The sequence below is a fragment of the Enhydra lutris genome, unplaced genomic scaffold (assembly GCF_002288905.1).
Source record: "Enhydra lutris kenyoni isolate GAN:26980312 unplaced genomic scaffold, ASM228890v2 scaffoldscaffold67, whole genome shotgun sequence".
Classification (NCBI taxonomy): Eukaryota; Metazoa; Chordata; class Mammalia; order Carnivora; family Mustelidae; genus Enhydra; species Enhydra lutris.
Genome location: NW_019154151.1, coordinates 6,654,225 through 6,670,663, shown reverse-complemented (window position 1 = coordinate 6,670,663; position 16,439 = coordinate 6,654,225).

The following is a 16,439-nucleotide window of genomic DNA, read 5'->3' as shown; positions in this document are numbered from 1 at the left end:
CACTAGAATTGAGAAAAGAATAACATATACCAACAAGACCCTTACCACATACATAAATAAGTTAAAAAAAAGAATAAATCAGAGGTGAAACGTGCAATAAACAATACTACAAACATACTTGTTGCAAAGTATAGCAGGCTGGAAGTAATGGAAGAAGGAATTAGTGATGTAGAAGATAAAGGAATGGAAAACAATGAAGCTGAACAAAAGAGGAAGAAGAATAATACAAAATGAGAATAGACATAGGGAAACCAGTGACTCCATCAAATAAATAACACTCATATTATAGGAGTCCTGGAAGAAAAAGAGAAAAGGGGTCAGAAAATATATAAGAAGAAATGATAAATGAAAATTTTCCTAATCTGGGGAAAGAAACAGATACCTAGATCCAGGATGCACAGAGAACTCTCATCAGAATCAATAAAAACAGGTCAATACCAGGACATATTGTCATTAAATTTGCAAAACATAATGATGAAGAAAAAAATATCTTAAAAACAGCAAGACAAAAGAAGTTCTTAACATACAAGGGATGGCCCATAACACTAGCTAGAGATTTCTCAACAGAAACTTCACAAGCCAGGGGGAGTGGCATGATATATTCAAAGTGTGAAATGGGAAAAACGTGCAGCCAAGAATACTCTATCCAGCAAAATTGTTATTAAGAAGAGAAGGAGAGATAAAGTGTTTTCCAGACAAACAAAAACTAAAGGAGTTCCTGGGGCACCTGGGTGGCTCAGTCAGTTTAACATTTGACTCTTGATTCCAGCTCAGGTCATAATCTGAGGGTGGTAAGGATTCAGCCCTGTGTTGGGCTCCATGCTCAGCAGGGAGTCTGCTTGAGATTCTCTCCCTCTGCCCCCCCCTTAAATAAATAAATAAATAAATAAATAGATAAATAAATAAGTAAAGTAAATCTTAAAACACACAAACTAACAACAACAACAACAACAACAACAACAAAACTTAAAGGAATTCATGACTACTAAAGCAGCCATGCCAGAAATATTAAAAGGGAATCCTTCAGTGCAAGGTAGAGACCAAAAGTGACAAAGACAAGAAAGGATCAGAGAAATAGGTCAGGAACCATGATAAAACATGTAATAAAATGACACTAAATACATACATATCTATCAATAATTCCTATGAATGTAAATGGACTGAAAGCTCCAATCAATAGACAGGGTGTCAGAATGGATTAAAAAAAAAAAGCACCCATCTATATGTTGCCTACAAGAGACTCATTTTAGACCTAAAGACACCTGAAGATTGAAAGCGGGATGATTGGAAGTGAGACTGAAAAGTGGGATTGAAAGGGAATGGAGAAACACTTATCCCACAAATGGATGTCAAATGCAATATGTGTATTGGACAAACCAGACTTGAAAACAAAGACTATAATAAGAAATGAAGGAGGGCACTATATCACAGTAAAGGGGACAATCCAACAAGAAGATTTAACAATTGTAAATATTATAAATATACTCAAATATATAAAACAATAACAAAAATAAAGGAAATCATTGATAATAATACAGTGATAGGGAATTCTCCAGAATAGATCATACATTAGTTCACAAGTCAGGCTTCAACAAACACAATATGACTGGAATAATGCCAGGCACATTTTCTGACCACAACGCTATGAAACTAGTAGTCAGCCATAAGCAAAAATGTTTAAAGATCACAAATACATGGAGGTTAAACAACATGCTGCTACATATGAATGGGTTAACCAAGAAATCAAAGAATAGAAAAAAATACATGGATATAAATGAAAATGAAGACACAATTGTCCAAAACCTTTCATATGCAACAATAGTGGTCTTAAGAAGGAAATACATAACACAGACTTACCTCAAGAAGCAAGAAAAAAATATTAATAAACAACCTAATTTACACCTAAAGGAGCTAGAAAAAGAACAAGAAATGAAACACTACACATTTAATGAAATCCCTATCAATATATCACCAACGTTTTTCACACACTTAGAATAAATGATGCTAAAATATGTATGGAACCACAAAAGGCCCCAAATAGCCAAAGCAATCTTGAAAAAGAAAAGCAAAGCTGGAGACATCACAATTCATGACTTTAAGTTATAGTACAAAGCTGTAGTGATCAAAATAGTACAGTGCTAATATAAAAATAGACAAAAAATCAATAGAACAGAATAGAAAACCCAGAAATGAACCTACAACTCTTTGGTGCATTAATCTTCAACAAAGCAGGAGATAATATGCAATGGGAAAAAGACAGTCTCTTCAACAAATGGTATTGGGAAAACTGGACAGAGGTATGCAAAAGAATGAAACTGGATCTTTTAGACCATACACAAAAATTTAAAAAATGGATTCAATTCAAAATGGATTAAAGACCTAATTGTGAATCCTGAAACCATAAAAATTCTAGAAGAAAATATAGGCAGTAACTTCTTTGACATTAGCTATAGTAACTTCTTTCTAGATATGTCTTTTTTTTTTTTAGATTTTATTTATTTGACAGAGAGAGATCACAAGTACACGGAGAGGCAGGCACAGAGAGAGAGAGAGGAGGAAGCAGGCTCCCCACTGAGCAGAGAGCCCGATACGGGGCTCAATCCCAGGACCCTGGGATCATGACCTGAGCTGAAGGCAGAGGCTTTAACCCACTGAGCCACCCAAGTGCCCCTCTAGATATATCTCTTGAGAGAAGAGAAACAAAAGCGGAAATAAAATGTTGGGAATGTATCAAATGAAAAGCTTCACAGTGAAGGAACTATTCAATGAAACTAAAAGGCAACCTTGGATAAACTATAGAATGAGAGAAGATATTTACAAATGACATACCTAATGAAGGGTTATTATCCAAAATATACAAAGAACTTATCAAACTCAACACCCAAAAAACAAATAATCCAATTAAAATTGGGCAGAAGACATGAACAGACATTTCTCCAAAAACATCCAGATGGCCAACAGATACATGAAAATATGCTCATCACTTATCATCAGGGAAATACATATGAAAACTGCAATAAAATATCACCTAAGACCTGTCAGAATGGCTAAAATCAACACAAGAAACAAGAGGTGTTGGCAAGGATATGGAGAAAAGGAAACCCTCATTCATTGTTGTTTGGAATGCAGTCTGGTGCAGCCGCTCTGGAAAACAGTATGGAGTTTCCTAAAAAAGATAAGAATAGAATTACCCTATGATTCAGCAATTGTACAACTAGGCATTTACCCAAAGGATTCAAAAATACTGATTCAAAGGGACACATGTACCCCAATGTTTATAGTGATATTATTTACAATAGCTAAGATATGGAAGCAGCCCAAGTGTCCATCAATTTATGAATAGATACAGAAAATATGATGTGTGTACACACACATGATATCTTATTTATATATATGTGTGTGTGTGTATGTGTATACACATATATATATAATATTATATGTATATATAATGGAAATAGAATATGGTAATACATATATTTATATGTATATAAAATGGAATATCATTCAGCCATAAAAAGATTGAAATCTTGCCATTGGCAATGATGTGGATAGAGCTAGAAAATATTATCTTCAGTGAAATAGTCAAAGGAAGAAAAATACCATATGATTTCACTCATATGTGTCATTTAAGAAATAAAAGACATGAGCAAGGAGAAAAAAAAGAGAGAAAGAGAGGGACAAACCAAGAAATAGACTCTCAACTACAGAGAACAAATTGATGGATACCAGAAGGGAGATGGGTGGTGAGATGGGTGAACTAGGCAATGGAAATTAAGTAGTGCTTAATTTGTGATGTGCTTGTTGTGATGAGCACCAGTTGTTGTATGGAAGTGCTGAATCACTATATTGTACACCTGAAACTAATATTACACTATATGTTAACTAATTGGAATTAAAATAAAATATTTAAAGAAGAAAAAATTACTCTACATTAAGCTTTCTTTATCTTATTAGCTGTATTTTTTTTTTTTTTTTTTTAGTTACAATGCATTAATTCTAAGAATGAGACAGAAGGTATAATGTGGAATATGTGGCCCAGCTATTCAGGTATAGGCTTAACTATCAGTATGTTTATTGGTGACTGTTTCTGTTTACTGAAAAAAGAAAATTATGGTGTTGTCCAGGACCTCTTTTTACCTTACTTGAAGTGCATTATCTGCTGGTTTATATCCTAAGAAATGCAGGGATGTTGATTTTTAAAAATTTTCTGTTGATTTGAATTTGGAGTGAATTCTTATTAAATTTTCATGTTTGCTACCATCACCACCACCACCACCACCCTCAGCAACAGCTGCTTCAGTAGCACCCCTGGCTATTTTTGGATATACCTAAGAATTTTGAACTATCATATAGGCCAGCATAATAACTTAGTCCAGCAAAGCAAAGACATTTAAGAGCATGGAATGGGAGGTTGGGGGATCCAGGTGGTGGGTATCGTAGAGGGCAGGGATTGCATGGAACACTGGATGTGGTACAAAAATAATGAATACTGTTACACTGAAAAAATAAAATATTTAAAAAAAAAGAGCATGGAATGGGGCTCTTTGAAAAATATCTAATTCTGCTTGTGTCACTGCTACTACGATCTATATACAATGGCTAACTTCATAATCTGTGACCTCAGTTTTCACCTGATCTTATGTGTTATTCAATAAACCTATATTCTACGGATTGTGGTTATTTCATTTCTCTCCAAAACAATGGTATAAATGTTAAAAGCTTTTTTTTTCTTTTCATTTTGATGAGACGAAAAGTTCTGAAATCATACACAGAAATATCCTTTGGATGAACTAAAAATCTTTGCATTTAGAATGTTAAATTATTTATGTGATTTTTTAAGAAAGTGCTAAATGGAACAAAATGAAAATCATGCATATGTTAAGTCATATGTGTTATTAGTTATATATGTTGTGAGTTAGAAACTGGCCATTATCTTCTTAAAAAACATAAGTTTTCTCTTTTTATTTGTTCTTTTCTAGCACTGCCATATTACTGAACTTCATATTTGACCATATGACCTGTTTCTGGTTAAATCACAATTCAGTCGTAATGATGTCTCTAGATAGACCTTCTTTAATACCTAAGGTTGCTAAAAATACTAGAAAGACTGATTTCATTTCTTTTTAGTTTTCCTCGTGGGCATAGCTTAGGAATAACACCTAAAATATATTTGTATATGTATATAAACAGTGATACTGAAGTGATTAAATATTTTCTGGAATTTAATGGTCAATTCAGTCCATCAACTATTACAACAAATTATCCCACTAGATCAATGATTGCTTGACAGAACTGATGAGTAATTGATGTAAGATTAACATCAGCCAAAACAGGTAACATAAACAGATCCTGGAATGGTTATGAAATTTTAAAATCAGAAATACAATTTGCCATTTGATCGATTTTTGGTTTTGTTGCTTTTGTTTTGTTGATACTCTTTATCATGAAGACAATGAAGATGTGACTGAATTAAATTACCAATTGTCTTTTTCAGAAACTGAATAGATATATATTTTTTTAGAAATCTTTACAGAAATACTAAATAGGAATATTTGTGAAAATTCTAATCTACAAAACCTGGAATATCCAAATTGATGGCATCTGGTATCCTATACAAAGCTGAGGCAATATCCTTCTTGATTTTCCTGATGGTCTGATGGGGTTTTACCAAAGACATCCACATATGCTGTTAACCACTGTGTTAAATACTAACATCAGAAATTACCACATGTCCAGCTGCTCAACACTTTAAAGAAATGGGTGCAATGAAAAGGCAATTAAAGAGATGGACTAAGAAAACTGGATCCTCATGGAGACTATGGCCATTAGGGAAGAATATAAGAATTATTTTTTCTTATTGATCCAGTCGATTTGATCATTGAAATTAATTGCCAATTTGAAAACACAATCATTATATTAGACTAAGAAAATCGTATTTTACTGAGACTGTCTATAGGGCAAAATATAATTTTACTGTATATATCTGGTTGACTTGGCTAATGTATACATCTCAGGTAGGTAATAAAGTCCCTTGGTCCCAAATCCAAATGATCTTACCTGACTTTCTTCAATGGTTAATATTCAACTTTCCATTCCATTTCATGTTTTAATAGACAGGCCATATAATTATAGACTAAATATCAACATACCCATATTTGAACATAATTATACATAGGTAGTATAGTTATTTTTGCAGTTTTATTACCTGCATTAGCACACCACATGAGTGATTTAGTTTGTTGCACAATTAAAATAATAATTCAGTAACCAGTCATATTTTGCCTCTTCCTTTCTTACCCCATGAGCACCCTAAAAACATCCCACAAAAATGAGACTTTCCTCTGTTTCATTTTGAGAAACCATATGTTGATTTATGAGAGAGAGAGAGAGAGATTTGGTTTAATGCACCAAAGGAGTTACATAATGATCTTAGTATCATTAACAGAAGTTCATCAATTTACTGTGATGTGGTAATTTCATAGTATTCTGAAATAACTTCTACAGGATAAAAAAAAATTATTTGGCTTTTTCCCCCCTATTTCCTTCCTTCCTTTCCTCCCTTCCCCACTTCCTCCCATCTTTCTTTCCCACCAAGTCAGACCATGGAATAAGTAATTTGATTTGTTATATTATTTAAGATGGCTTTCATTTTTCCAATTATATGACTATATGTAGTTGCCTATAAACCATTCTTATGTTGATGTGCTATGATGCATAAAATAAGAATTTTAAATATCAAGTTCCACTCTTGATTTCTGTGATACACTAATGGTTTTGCTGGGCGGCGGGGGGGGGGGGGGGGTAGTTCAGATCAAAGAGAAAATATGATAAATAACCATTCAGACCTGCAATTACCTTCTCACCAGGCAATTTTAAAAAGAAGAGAGGAACTGTATAATAGACATTTAAGCTTAATATTGAACTGCACCACCAGTATGGTTTGAAATAGATTTATTGTAGTAGATAAAATCAACTCTTCAACTACATCAAAATTTTAATTGACTTATTTAATTGTGCCCAAAGGGCGTGCAATGATAGGCACCTTTTATAAACTCTGAAGAACAAATATATAAACCAATATACTTGATGAATGTAATTATCGATGATCAACTAATTTTAGACTATTATGCCTTTATCTGTCCTAGCTGATTAAAGCAAGGGTTAGAAACTGCCTCTCTGGAAGTTACATGACTTCCCCTAACAAGATATAAAACATTTTAGCTTCATGATTGACCTCTCCATGCATTCCTCTCTACGTGAGGAAGTGTAACAACTTACAAAAGGACACACAGCAAATACTTTATTAACAGTCATAGTTCATAGTGTGACACTGTAGGAACAAACTTGGCACACAACTGCTGCACAGAGAATGCTCAGAATCCTATAGCACAGAGGAAATGGCTTAAATCTTATCTAAAGGCAGTCAAAAATATCATTAACACAGGAGAAATTGTCTCTTCATTGACTAAACCCCAGTGCTGAAAAAGGACTAAATGTGTACTGCTACATCAGCAGCACTGGGGAAAGAAAGTATAAAACTTAACTGTCCTCAGAAGTTTGGGTCCTGCCTTTTAGCTATAATGCACAATTTTAATGACAACACTCTCATTAGCTCAGCCTTATTGGACTATTTCAAACATTTGTCATCTTATGTGGCTAAAAGCATAGTTCATACAAAATTAGTGGAGGAGGGAATGAGGAGGATTAAAAAGGTCTTGCTGCTTAAGGGAGTAAAAAAGCACATTGTCCTGAGCTCTTCATCTAGTCCTCTACATTTATTAAGGGCAAAACCATTTATCTTTCTACTCATAAATGAAACAGATACAGTATCTCTCCCCAGGGCACAAGAGCCACTGAGGGAAGCTGAATTAGGCCTGGAGAACTGATGCAACCTAGTGTGGTGTGTTACTTCATGGAGCCGTAAGTTAGCAACACAATTTGATTCCAAATATTTTTTAATGTTTTGTGATATATACAGAAAAGGAAACTAAACTAAATAAAGCATTCTGTCAAGATTTTCACAAATGGACACTGTAAGCACAGGTGCCATGGTTGCAATGTTGCTTTTGGGAAGGGATACTTGTGAAGGAAACAAGAAACTATAGGCCTGGAGAGAATATTTGGTATGTAGAAATGTATTCTTTTTATTCAGTCAGCAGTTAAGCTCCAGCTTCTTGCCAGTTTAGTGGTTGCTATCATTTCTCACCTGTAGGATAGCTCAGTCCTGTATTCCAAGTAGAAAGTGTATTGTTCAGCTTGGCCTGTGGTGGGTAGAACACACCAATTTGTCCTAGTACATTTTAAATTTCAGGATTGATATGTTGGCTTTGCCACTGACTGTCAGGATAATACATATACATAGTATTAAAAATAAGTGTGTGGTGGTTTTATTAATGTACTCTTAAAGAATAATGAAAACTTCAGGTCTCCTTTAATGAATTCTGATGGAGTAAATTGCTTAAGAATAATGTTCTTTGTGCATACTTACTCCTCACTTAAGAAAATTAAATCATCCCAAAGAAGCAAGATCTCCAACAAGAATCTAGAGTCCTTCTGTGAATTAATACTCATATCCCCATATATTGAGTCACTATGGAAGAAATAGCAATTTCATATTTCTACTTTGGAGTTCAGGATAATATTTTCTCTGTTTGTCCTTTAAAATCCTTTGTCTCCTACTTTCCTGCTATCCTACTCATTGGCACCACGCATATATTTAGAATGTCTTTCTGAATTTAGCTTGCTAATGTTAAGAACACATAACCACTGTACTTTAGTATTGCTAAGATACTGCAGATGTGACACACTATATGTTCATAAGAAACCATGCTAATAATTACTATATTTCAGTTAATATCAAGGATGTTGAGATATATAAGAAAAGTCTGTTTTTATTCCTTATTGTATCAGTCATTTTTGCAGAGCAACCATATCCATAAATTAAAAGTGTGTGTGTGTGTGTGTGTGTGTGTGTGTGTGTGTGTGTGGTGTATAAGCATTTATTTAAAGGGGGGAAAAGGTTTTTGTGTTAAGTTTATTGCTATACTGATAAGTTATATCTCACCATCCGTCTAAAAAACAAGGCATGCTGGGTACTGTGCCATTATCACACCTATGTCATATTTCAATCTCTATATCTTAATCTAAATTTTGTAGACATTTTTAAACCACAGGATGCTCTAAAGTTAAATTCCTATTCAAATGATTGCATAATCAACCAACCTTTGCACCCTGCCATATGCCATCAAACTCAAGAGAGATCAGACTGTGGTAACAGTGAGAAACTACATTTTACTTTGCTCTTCAGAAACAGTTAATTTTTTGGTTGCTGTGAGGAAGTATTAGCTAGCTTTGTAATCATCTCTCCCAGGGGTCAAAGCCTAGCTCTTTCCCTTACTAGCTGTATGAATTTGTATGAGTTAAACTCTCATTATCTCACTGTAAATGAAGATAATAGTACTTACTTTACAGGATTATTGTGCTGAGTGGGAAAATATAATTGTCTGTACCACAAAATGATATTCCTTTCTTATCTGTTTGCTTTTTGCAGACCCTAATATTTTTCAAATATTTTCACAAATATTACTTGGTTGATTGTGACAACATCTTAAAGAGGCAGGTAGGCCAAAAATTATTATCTACAAATTAGAAAATCAAAGCCAGTCACCAGGGGATTTCTGGCCATAATCTAAGTTATCTCTTCTAAGGAGACTGGTGTATGTTACCAGCATACTATCTGGTTTTGGAAGAGAAATATTTCTGGTCTGAAACAAACAAACAAACAAACATTTTTTTCAATACATGTGGAAATGCACACAAATTTACAGATAAACATTTATGTATATTATCTAGATACATGCTTTCCTCAATAATTTCTTAAGTTTAAAAACAGCACAATATAAGTTCCTGACATAATGGTCCAACAATTTTACATGTATGTGAATGTTACATATAAAAACCTTTACTATAAAATAAGTTCCTGGAGGGTAATCCAACCAAAATAAAACACAATTTCTAAGCACCATTCCTTCTGAGAAAAACTCAAAGCAGTAGATCACCAATACATGAAAGTAACAGAAAAATACACAAGACACCCGAATTTAACTATTTTCTTAAAAGAAATATACTCTACCTTTAGTGCACAATGTATAGGGTATAGTATTCACTCTTTTCTTAGTGTAGCATGAAAAATGGTTTGAAGGTAAAAAAGAAACTCCACTCTCTGTAACCTACAGAATCCAAGACAATTCTGGAGACTGCCAATACAACATAAGTAGCTGACACCTTAACAGCCTCAATGCCACCCACTATTGCTCTCTAGATTACTGCTCAGATTTGATGACTATCTCTACAGGTGTCTCCAAGGCTCTCACTAGGGATTTTTGCATTAGGTATTGTCCCTTTCAGATAATGATGACTATAGGGGCAGGTTGGAGTACAGTATAGTGACAATTCACTGTAGGAGTGCTTTGTACCACTTAGGGCAGTCATCAACAGAGATGTTTACTGAAAAGGAAGTAATGTGGCTTTAGACATTGATGGGAATATGACAGGGAAACAACATTGTACTAAACTTGATGGAATAGTGCATGGCACTAAAAATATTCTGTTTTTTTAGACAATTTAAATAAACAATAATTCAGTGATTATAGAAGGAGATTAATGGAATCTTATATTTGTCTAAACCTTCATAGTAATTTCTGTGTCTCTGATTCAGAAGAAAGCCTGGCTTCTGTCCCTTCTCAGCCTTGTACTACTGAAAATTCAAAATGGGTGAAGACACGTATCCCTACCTTATTTGCACCCATGTGATAATGCTTACTCCAGTCAACCTTGGACCAGAGTCATGACGCAAGTATCAGTCTCCCTCACTAGATCATGAGTTCCTCAAGAACAGAGAAATAATTTTTTCTCCTGAGCCCAGCATAGTGTTTTTTGTTTTGTTTTACATCAAAGACATTTAATAATGTTTGTAGAATTAAACTACATTATTTGATAATAGTTATTATGATAAAATTTAAAATAGATGGATTTGTCATATTCTAACAATTTATTCATTTGTTTTTGACATCCAGTAACATGTGTTTTCTAGTTTTAAAGAAGAGAAAAGATATAGGCTATTTAAAATTTTATCTAAGGTTTTATGGAACAGTGGAGGTGGGGGTAAGAAAGGACCCAGAGGCAAGCAAAATATTTGTTGACATACTTGAACATGTAGATTTAACTAAGAGGAAGAATCTGCTACTAATTATGTATCATATGTTTTGAAGCTCCACAACATTCCAAAGAGGTAACTGCTGCTATCTTCATTTTTAAATGAAAAATAAGAGTCTCAGAAAGTTTGGACACTTGCTCAATGTCACTAAGTTAGTGTTAAGAGTCAAGTTCCAAGAGTCAAACCCATGCATCTAATTTCAAGAACAATGTTTATTCCAGTATAATACAGATGTCTATTTATCCTTCTTTGAAATCTTTATGTTAAGTAGGGAGTCTAAAACTGTCTAGAAAGAGGTCACAACATACAAGTGATAACAAAAGTGCCAATATATATATATTTGTTTTAACATAGACATAAAATTAGAAGCATTAGTTTAGATTTAAAATTAGAAGCATTGAGGAAATTAGGAATGGATGCAAATAGATGTGCTAATATATGCCTATAATTCCAGATGCAAGTTAAATCTAGAGGAAAGCCAGATCTTAGAAATTCATATTATATCAATGGAAATCTTGAAACAAGGTTGCTGCATTCATTTTAGTAGCTGTTCCCTAAGAAAGGAGTCCTAAGGTATCTAAGGAAGTGTCAACCAGCTCAGGCTGAAAAAACACTGTCATTAAATTAAGAAAACATTAAGAACTAGTCTCGCAAAGCAATTTCTGTAGATTCTAGTATCTTTATTTTGTAAAGTTATTTGACAATTATGATTAATTTTCATTTTTTCAGCATACCTGATATATTTTGAATGTATACATTTAAAAGTTTTGTTAAATTCCTGAGAAAGATGTTACTATGTAATAGTGTACTTAGTTTGTGGAGGAACATATCTACAACTTTATAATATGCAAATGAGCAAAACAATGCCATGTGTACATATGGTTTCATCGCCAATTTTGAAGGAAGATCTCTCCTTGGTAGTCTGGAGAATCTTATTTTTATTTCATTTATTTATTAATTGATTGATTGATTGATTTGTGAGGACTTCCTAATGGCCTGTGTTTGAAATGGAAAGGTATCATACCCATTCGTAGGAGAGAAACTAGTGGCTCACAATTGATTTGGGATCTCTCTCCTACAATGAATTAATAGATTTCCCCAAATACTAAAGCCTTCAGAATAACTGTCCACAGGGTCAGTCATACTTGATGTGTGTCCTCCCTGTAACAGCAGTTCATGATTTTTGTTTGTTTTTCTGATTCTAAGCCTTTTTGGTATTCTATTCATCATAAAAGTGTTAAAGTCCTTTTCCCTCAACTATTTTTGCATTCATAACATCAATGTTAACAAAAGCTAGAGAGAGATTTTTAGTAGTAAAAGTTATCAGAAGGGAAATAGTCCATTAACCAAGATGGCTTGAAAATCATTATACACAATACTTGTATCTACATGTGTATTACCACTGCTTCCTGCCAGAGGCAGTGGATATGGTGAATTCTGTGACAAACTCAAATGCTACTTCGTTTAAAGTGAAATCTTATTTACCTCAGGTAAATGCTTCTTTACTCACAAGTAAATGCTTATTTACTGAGCTGTATTAAGTCTCTGAAAGATACTTAGTTAAGTAACGCCAAAAGCTGGCTTTTCCAGTCCCACTGTCCATGAAGGGAGTCCAAAAGAAACTACAGTGTTATTTTTGGTGAGAAGAGTTCCATATATATCTCCTTCTTTGTATTTATCTGAACCCCTTAAAGTTAACAAGTTCCCTGTCAGAGCAGGGGGAAATGTCTGTGTCTAATGTATTGATTGCCCTCTAGTGGATGGAGTGTAAGGATTTTTGTTGTTAATGTGTGATGAACCTAAACTCTAATCTTGGAATAGTCAAAATGCTGACTCTGTATTTTTAAGCAGCAATCTTGGCAGCTACTTTTTGTGTCTTTGTGCTCTTAGAGCACAGATTTAAATCAATTCACTCCTATAGCATACTTCCTGGGTTGCTATCTCTTTTTCCAGGTTATTAAAAAACAACAGATATTTTTTTTCAAGTCTATTATATGCAAGGGACTGTGACTGAATCAGTGGGGGGGGCAAAAATAAGTATAATTCTTGGTCTCTGGGTTTGTAAATCTCAAGTTCATGTTGGATATTTTACTGGTATTAAATACTAAATGAATCTCTTAGATGAGGAAGACTATTGGGGTTTAGAAGCAAATAATTATCTTACAACCTCCAACCCCATAACATAACCCTGTAGAATCATTAATTTTTTCCCATAGCTAGAAGTAGAGTATTAATGGTGTTGTGAGTTGAGGAAGTCATGGCACTGAAGCCTTTACTACCTCTGGACTCCAATGATATATATATTTTTATTTTTTTTTTATTTTAAATTCAATTTAGTTAACATATACTATATTATTAGTTTCAGAGGTAGAATTTAGTGGTTCCTCAGTTACATATAATACCCACTGATCATTACATCAAATGCCCTCCTTAATTCCCATCATTCAATTACCCCATCATCCCCCCACCTCCCCTCCAGCAACCCTCAGTATTTTTCTTATAGTTAAGAATCTCTTATGGTTTGCCTCCCTCTCCATTTTCATCTTATTTTAATATTTCTTCCCTTCTCACATGTTCATCTGTTTTGTTGCTCAAATTCCACATATGAGTGAAATCATATGGTATTTTTCTTTCTCTGACTGACTTATTTCGCTTAGCATAATACCCCCTAGTTCCATCCACATCATTGCAAATGGCAAGATTTCATTCTTTTTTATGGCTAAATAATATTCAATTGCACATATATGCCACATTTTCTTTATCCATTCATTTGCTGATGGACATCTGGGCTCTTTCCATATTGTGGTTATTATGGACGTTGCTACTATAAACATTGGGGTGCATGTGCCCTTTCAAATCACTGTATATCATTTGGATAAATACCTAGTAGTTAATTTTCTGAGTAGTAACATATTAGGGTTAATGTAGGGCATGAACTCAGCCATAATGCCTGGCTTGCTAAAATGTAACACAGAGGCTGTTGGGGGCAAAGGAAGGTTTAAGACAGGGGTGTTGGCCTTTGGAATGCCAAGGCCTGCTGACCACTCTGCCACTGGAATGCTGTAGGGAGTTGCCTTCCTGAAGGTTTCTTAGTCCATACAATCACCCTGTGATCTAAGATGTATGCATTGTCCCTTAGGCTATATTTATTTATTTATTTATCTATTTAAAGATTTTTATTTATTTATTTGACAGAGATCACAAGTAGGCAGAGAGGCAGGCAGAGAGAGAGGAGAAAGCAGGCTCTCCGAGGAGCAGAGAGCCCGATGTGGGGCTTGATTCCAGGACCCTGGGATCATGACCTGAGCCGAAGGCAGAGGCTTTAACCCACCGAGCCACCCAGGCGCCCCTTAGGCTATGTTTAGTAGAACATGCAGATTAGCATATCATACCTTTCCTGTAAACAGAGCCTCCTAGTTTCAGTGAGACCCCTTGTCACACATGACTAGTTTGAGAAATACTGATAAGGACTTGTGATTATTCTGAAGGACCAATAAAAGCAGGAACAATCAGAGCAAAGTGTCTTCATCTCTGAGCGTTGACACCCTTGCCTTCTCTCTTTCACAGCAAAGTTTGGAGTAAACTTTCATCTGTCAGTACAGGGATTACTGGCCATTCCTGTCAGTAACAATGATATATTTTAATTTCAAAGACTTAATATGAGATTATTGGTTCCCACTTCTTGGATATTTATGATTCTGTAGGTCTCTCTAAGTACAAGCTAACTTTAAACTTCTAACATGAAAGTATTTGGTTAAGTTTTTAATACATTTAGTGCTAATTAAATATAGGTTAGAGCAGGTCAGGGTGGAGTTGAATGAGGAACTCCATACATACCAATTAAATCAGCTAATAATATTGATAAGTTACCAAATAATTTCCTATCAAAATCCCCCAAATTCCTCTTGCCCCCACTCAACCATGATCTGAAAATTCCTTCTTACTTTTTTCTTTAATTTTTAATTTTTAAAAATTTTTTTTTCATTTTCATAGCATGTTTGTTTTTTAAATTATTATTTATTATGTTACATTAGTCACCATACTGTACATCATTAGTATTTGATGTAGTGTTTAAAGATTTATTGTTTACATATAACACCTGTGCTCCATGCAGTACGTGCCCTCCTTAATACCTATCACCAGGCTCACCCATCCCCCCAGCTCCCTCCTCTCTAAAACCCTCAGTTTGTTGCTTGGAGTCCACAGTCTTTCATGGTTCATCTCCCCCTCCGATTTCCCCCCCTTCATTTTTCCCTTCCTTCTAATGTCCTCCATGTTTTTCTTTATGTTCCACAAATAAGTGAAACCATATGATAATTGACTCTCTGCTTGACTTATTTCACTTAGCATAATCTCCTCCAGTCCCACCCATCTTGATGCAAAAGTTGGGTATTCTTCCTTTCTGATGGCTGAGTAATAGTCCACTGTGTATATGGACCATATCTTTTTTTTTTAATTTTTTATAAACATATAATATATTTTAAACCCCAGGGGTACAGGTCTGTGAATCGCCAGGTTTACACACATCACAGCACTCACCTGAGCACATACTCTCCCCAATGTCCATAACCCCACCCCCCTCCCAATACCCCTCCCCCCAGCAACCCTCAGTTTGTTTTGTGAGATTAAGAGTCACTTATGGTTTGTCTCCTTCCCAATCCCATCTTGTTTCATTTACACTTCTCCTAACCCCCTTAACCCCCCATGTTGCATCTTCTCTCCCTCATATCAGGGAGATCATATGATAGTTGTCTTTCTCCGACTGACTTATTTCGCTAAGCATGATACCCTATAGTTCCATCCACATCGTCGCAAATGGTAAGATTTCATTTCTTTTGATGGCTGCATAGTATTCCATTGTGTATATATACTACATCTTCTTTATCCATTCATCGGTTGATGGTCATCTAGGTTCTTTCCATAGTTTGGCTATTGTAGACATTGCTGCTATAAACATTTGGGTGCACGTGCCCCTTCGGATCACTATGTTTGTATCTTTAGGGTAAATACCTAGTAGTGCAATTGCTGGGTCACAGGGTAGTTTTATTTTCAACATTTTGCGGAACCTCCATGCTGTTTTCCAGAGTGGTTGCACCAGCTTGCATTCCCACCAACAGTGTAGGAGGGTTCCCCTTTCTCCACATCCTCGCCAGCATCTGTAATTTCCTGACTTGTTAATTTTAGCCATTCTGACTGGTGTGAGGTGGTATCTCATTGTGCTTTT